The following is a 6,886-nucleotide window of genomic DNA, read 5'->3' on the forward strand; positions in this document are numbered from 1 at the left end:
AAAAAATTACTCTCCCAGCCTTTCCGCTGTCGTTTGAAAATGTTTGCTGTTTCTAGCATTTTTAAAAAATATATACTTTATTGATTTCAGAAAGGAAGGGGGGGGAGAGGAAGAGAGAGATAGAAACATCAATGATGAGAGAGAATCATTGATCAGCTGCCTCCCGCATGCTCACATTGGGGATTAACCCAGCAACCAGGGCACGTGCCCTGACCAGAAATTTAACTACAACCTCCCGGTTGAGAGGTGGAACGGCCCACGTGCACTTTGAGCGGAAGGCAGACGCCCTGACAGCCATGCAGCGGTACCACGGCGTCCCCTCGAATGGTCACCCCACAGGGAGACACGCAGCGCAGGCCGGGACCCAGTGTCAACAGAGGCGCGAGGACTAGGAACCAAGGATCTGGAGGCTTCGGTGGCGGCACCCGCAGAGGCGCCCGCAGAGGCAGCCGGGACAGAGGCAGGGGCACGGGCCGTAGTTCCAAGCAGCAGATCTCTGCGGACGAGCTCGATGCCCAGCTGGACGCTTACAACGCGAGGACGGACACCAGCTATAGGCCTGGACAACCTGGCGGGAGAACCTGGCTTCGCTGCTCATCAGCTGAACGCTGTCTGTCTCCGCGTCATTCCTTCCTCGCCGACTCCGTCCACAGCGCGAGACCTGAGACCCACTGTGCTTGTGAATCCTGACCTTGAGCCCGTGTTTTGCTTCCTTTGGTTTGGTTTTATTTCCCTGATCGAGCACCTGTTTTACCTTGCACAAATAAAGGTAAAATCCACAAATCCTTCTTGTCTCCGAAAAGACGTTTCTTTTCCTTCCCACGCTGCTTTGTGTCACCGAGCGGTCTGGCACCCGCGGAGCCGGAGGCGTCTTTCTTTCACGTGGTCTCCTAGGCTCTGATGAGAAAGGAGACCAAACCCCATCGCCAGGAGCACCTGGGGAGCGGCCACCATGACATGGTCCGCATTCCTGGGCGCTGTCCCACACTTGCCCTGAGGGGGGTGCTAGGCAAGCGTTTCCAGCGGCACTCGAATTGATTTCCAAACCTTGTGGGGCGATCCAAAGGTTTGCCATTTTACCCAGCATCCCTAGAACCTCAGCACCCGGGGCAAGCACAGAGTGACAGCCGGTGTTGTCCCCGGAAACCAAGCGGGCTTATGGGGAGGGAGCAGACCCATTCCAATTTGCCCTGTGCGTGCAGGGTGCGGCAGAGCCCTTCATGACAAGGTCCGTGGTTTCCCTTCAAAGGGTCATCACCCTTCACAGCACAACTCCTCCTGTGGTGTGTACAGGGCTCCTGCACTCTGCTAGGCTTGCCCCCGGGCCTCTGAGACACCCAGTTGGGGCAAAAGCCCCACTCTAGTGCTGAAGGGATGGTATCTTCCACTTTGGGTCACCTCCCAAAGGCGAAAGGACCCCACACCCCACCCCCTCCACCTCACACACACACACACACACACACACACACACACACAAATGTTGTTTTATTTCTCCGCACATTTCCTTTTGGCCTTTCCAGAGTCAGAATCCAAAAGCACGTAGGTGTGTGTTTCTGGGAAGCTTCGTGACACCCGGAGAGTCGGCAAGTTCTACTTCATGCCAACATATCCTCTTTCTGACACTTCTTGACCAACTGGCCACCCTCAACACTCAACACTGACATCCATGTGTTCCCTCTGGCTATGATGAGAGACTTCCCAAACTCATGTTCACAAACCAAGCAGGAACAGGGAACGCTGACCGTCCATTTTCCAGTGCCATGAGGAGTCAGATGGCCGTGCGCTGTCCACCGAGGAGAAGAGCCAGAGCAGTGTGTTCTGTAGCTCTGCGTGTGTCTATCTATGCGTTTAGCAGCCATTTCACAAGGGCCGATAACTCGACCGACCAACTGACCGTGGAGTACCCAGTCCTAGGAGACCTGATTTGAATGACAGTGATGAGAGAAACAGAATCTCGAGGTCCAGTCCTCACTTGGGGATTCCTCTTCAGAAGGGGCAACTGCCGCCTTCTACTTTCCCAACACTTCTCTGACGGAAACGCACCCTCCAGAGACCATATCCATGTGGTAGACGGAGAAGGGGGGGCGGGAGTAATGAGGGTTGGTGACAGGCCCTGTGGCCCCTCGTCCTCAAGGGTGTCGCAGGTTTCAAGGCACCTGGCCTATATGGCATACTGTTCTCAATATGTTTGCTCCCTTTCTTAGCGCTTCTTATTTTAACCAAGGTCATGTCTCCTAGAAAAGTTGTTTTCCCAGGTGGGTATTTTTCCCTGGAGTTAGGGATTCACAGGACTAAGGAACAGACTAATCAGTAAAAGCCCTTAACTAAGTGCCAGGTGGATAGTTAATCACATTAACTAGGAACAATCACCCTTGTGCCACATAAGCTTTACTTAGGATAATCTTCTTCAGTTACTCCCTTGTAGCTTAACAGAACAATGGAGTAGTGACCTTGGAATGGAGATAACAAACGCCCTAACCTTTGGAATAGAATGGATAGGATTAAAATCAAGTGGTATAAATACAGATGTAGCAGGAGAATCAAGACAGAACCTGTAGTTGGAGAGCCGCCTTCCTACAGTCTCAGAGCCAACTCTGTGCAGGGAAGGTCCAAAAGGACTGCGACCTCAACCAGGCACCTCACAGCTCAGCCAGCCCCGCCCGGACCACAGCGCCCACTCGCCACGCTGTTCCTGAAGCCAAGCGACCACCGCTCGCCTGGGACCCCGCGCCCAAAGTGAGGGACCAACGTGCTGACACTCGGAATCAAGCCAAGGCATATTCTGCGCCCGCCATGGCCGAACAAGTGGACATGTCTCTGGATGACATCATTCAGCTGAACCGGAGCCAGCGGGGCGGCCGGGGCCACGGCCGCGGCAGGGGCTGGGGCCCAGGCCAGGCCGGCTCCCGGGGAGGCCGAGGTGGCTGTGGAGCGCAGCCCGCAGCCCGAATGAGCCGGGGCGGAGGGCCCATCTGGAACCGAAACCGGGCGGCCCTCGTCAGCGGCGGTGCGGCAGGCGGCCGAGGCACGAACCGGCCTGCGCCCTACACCCGGCCCAGACAGCTTCCCGACAGGTGGCAACACGACCTTTTCGATGGCGGCTTCCGCGCGGGCGCCGGCCTGGAGACCGGGGGCAAACTGCTGGTGTCCAACCTGGACTTCGGAGTGTCCGACGCGGACATCCAGGAGCTGTTTGCGGACTGCGGGACCCTGAAGAAGGCCGGCGTGCACTACGACCGCTCTGGCCGCAGCCTGGGATCGGCCCACGTGCACTTTGAGCGGAAGGCAGACGCCCTGACAGCCATGCAGCGGTACCACGGTGTCCCCTTGGACGGCCGCCCCATGAACATCCAGCTCCTCACCTCACAGGGAGACACGCAGCGCAGGCCGGGACCCAGTGTCAACAGAGGCGCGAGGACTAGGAACCGAGCATCTGGAGGCTTCGGTGGTGGCACCCGCAGAGGCGCTCGCGGAGGCAGCCGGGGCAGAGGCAGGGGCACCGGCCGGAGTTCCAGGCAGCAGATCTCTGCGGAGGAGCTGGATGCCCAGCTGGACGCTTACAACGAGATGATGGACACCAGCTAAGGCACCAGCAAGTCCGCGCGTGCAGCTAGGCCTGGGCCACCTGGCCACACAACCTGGCTGGAGAACCTGGCTACGCTGCTCATCAACTGAACGCTGTCTCCGTGTCATTCCCTCCTTTCCAACTGCGTCCACACCTTTTTCTCTGAAATCAATAAAAAATATATTAAAAACAAAATAAAATAACAAGAAAGTTAAAAAAAACCACACAAAACCTTGAGTGGTTCATGTTTCCATATTACACACTAAAATAACACATACTAGTGTTTTTAAATAGAAGAGGTATGCCATTCTTCCCAAATGTGCAGTCATAAATACTTTGAAATACAGCCCTATTATGTTTACAAGATCAACATGTACTTAGTATTCTTCCCTGGCAGATAAGAACTAGTGTTAAGGTTGTGCTACATAAACATTGCATTCACTTTCTTGTTTTTATGACACACAAAATGGAATCACTTATTCACCAGGACTTTTCCCCTATAAAACTATTCACAAAGTAACTAGCACAGGGAGTTGAATAATAAATCAAACACCATATAAAACCTAGGCTTCTCTATACATGCAGATCAACAGGCTGAGCTTTGCATGTTACAGGAGACAGAAAGTTCCTCAGACAAGGACTTCTACTGAAAACCAGCAGCTGGGTGTGAACCTGTTGTAAGGGCAAAATGATCCTGATGCCTAGCACGTAGCAGCACCATGTAGGTCAGTGATGGTGAAGCTATGACAGGCGTGTCAGAGGTGACAGGCGAACTCATTTTTTTGGTTGATTTTTCGTTGTTAAATGGCATTTAAATATATAAAATAAATATCAAAAATATAAGTCTTTGTTTCACTCTGGTTACAAATATCAAAAAATTTCTATATGTGACACGGCACCAGAGTTAATTTTGGGATTTTCAAATGGTGACACGCCGAGCTCAAAAGGTTCGCCATCACTGATGTAGGTCATAAGAGGGAGACATCAGTATGAATATCTTCAGGAAATTTTTTTCCCAACATGTGGTTATCCACTGCCTACAATAGCTTGCTGGGATAAGTAAACTGGGATTAATTTTCTGAAACTCAACAAAGCATTATTTATTTATTTATTTTATTATTATTTTTTAATTTATTGTTTAATATATTACGAATAGTAGTACATATGTCCTTTTTTTTTTCTCCACTGACCTTCCCCTGGCCTCCACTACCCCCTGGCACATGCCCTCACCGCCCGCCCATTCCTCCCCCCCCTCCCCCCGCCCCAACATTGTCTTGCATCCATTCGTTATGCTTACATGCATGCACACAAGTCCTTTGGTTGATCTCCTACCCACCCTCCCCCCCAACTCTCCCCAGCCTTCCCGCTGTCATTTGACAATCTGTTTGATGTTTCTAGCATTTTAAAGAAATATATATTTTATTGATTTCAGAAAGGAAGGGGGGGGGAGAGGAAGAGAGAGATAGAAACATCAATGATGAGAGAGAATCATTGATCCGCTGCCTCCTGCATGCCCACATTGGGGATTAAGCCTGCAACCTGGGCATGTGCCCTGACCAGGAATTGAACTACAACCTCCTGGTTGAGAGGTTAATGCTCAACCACTGAGCCACACCAGACGGGCTTGACAAAGAATTTTTATCAGCAATAACCAAAGGGTGCCGGGGATTTATTGTTTTCACCAGTGAGGTCAGGCAATGTTCACAGTGCAACAGCAGGGATTTCTTGATGTCCTCTGCAAGGACAAGACCCAGTGTGAAGCCGGTCTGAGGCCTGCTGAGATCCCCAGGTGCCTGCTCCCTTCATGCTATTCTAAATGGCAGAGGCAGCTGCACAGAGGCCACTCTGAAAAGGAAGAGAAATCAAAATAGCCTGTGACTTTCATTATTTGTGAAGAGTCACAATAATATGTTTTGCTTTATCTTAGAGGAAATTTTATGGGTCAATCTGTTGATGAATTTATGTCTTTTGAGGGAGTCAGTGGGATAGAAATGTTAATTTATTTGAAAAAAAAACACAACAGTATCACAATCAAGCAGAGATGGCCATATCTGTCACATCTATGACTTGGTTATTCTGACTCCCTTGAAAAATGCCCCTCCTGCCAAAATAGAAGGATTTTCTCTTACTCTGCTGGTTGCTGTTAGCGGGAGAAAGGGTCGGGTAATTTCTTTCATGTAGGTTCTGCTTAATATACTCAAACTTAGCCTTTAGTGAGCATTTCCAAGTTCTCCTCTTTGCTCATTCACCCTGGTGAATGGAGTTTGGGTCTGCTGGTGGAGTTTGATTCACTCTTCTGCTTTAATCAACCACAAAAGGAGCAAGAATATGGCACAGCAATTTTCTTATCTCTATAATGGCAAAGAAAACAGTGTCAGATGAGGACTACATGAACTGCCAGATGTAACATACATGGAACCTTGCCTAGCACATCATAGGCACACTGAGCGTTAGCTCTGTTATGGCCAAATATATTCCAGACACCAAGTCGTTTCTCTCAGCTTCTCTGTGTCTTGCCCATCTTTATCAATTATCTATTGCTGAAAGGCAAATCATCTCAAGATTTAGAGGCCCAGATCAATAGACATTTGTGATGTCAGAGTTTTTGTGGGTTGGGAACATAGGCCTGCCAATAATCATGTGAGTGATCTTAGAAGCTAAGTGGTTCTGCTTCCAAGATCACTCCCATGATCATTGGCAGCTCTCATTTCCTCTCCACATGGGCCTCTCAGTAGGCTTGCCTCACAACTTGGCATTGGCTTCCCTCAGGATGAGTAATCCAAGAGAAAGAGACGAGAGAGAGAGAGAGAGAGAGAGAGAGAGAGAGAGAGAGAGAGAGAGAGAATCACACACACACACACACACACACACACACATACACACACCCCAACATAGCAAGTCTTTTTAAACCTAATCCTGGAAGTGATTGCTTCTGCCGTAAACTATTCATTACAACGAAGTCACTCAATCTAGCCCAGTTTAGGGTAAGGGATTACACAAAGGCCTGCATCAAGGGGGAAGGCCTACCATACCAACAACCGTGAACTGCTTTAGAGAGTGTTCCTAACTTATTTTGCCTATACATATTTATAGAAAGGATATTATTTTCACCAATGAGAACTAGTTTCTAACATCTACCCTCTTAATATACAGACACTAGTCTTGCCAATAGAAACCCATATTTAATATCTAATATGCTAATTCGAGAGGTCCGACTGATGGAGGAGATAGGCTAGCAGAGAGCCTGGCCTTCCTGGGCAGTGCTACATGACCATCCTGTAACACATGCTGGAGAGCAGGTCCCTTTAAATGAATGCCATG

At 49.8% G+C, this 6,886-nt stretch overlaps 2 pseudogenes; both read left to right on the forward strand.

Annotated features, from left to right (window-relative positions):
- LOC102419207 overlaps positions 1 to 690 on the forward strand; it is a 10,214-nt pseudogene extending 9,524 nt beyond the window's left edge.
- A 2,097-nt stretch (positions 691 to 2,787) lies between these two features.
- Positions 2,788 to 3,585, forward strand: LOC102433361 (annotated as a pseudogene).
- Positions 3,586 to 6,886: the final 3,301 nt, after the last annotated feature.

Source organism: Myotis lucifugus, unplaced genomic scaffold, assembly GCF_000147115.1.
Source record: "Myotis lucifugus unplaced genomic scaffold, Myoluc2.0 scaffold_78, whole genome shotgun sequence".
NCBI classification, from domain to species: Eukaryota; Metazoa; Chordata; class Mammalia; order Chiroptera; family Vespertilionidae; genus Myotis; species Myotis lucifugus.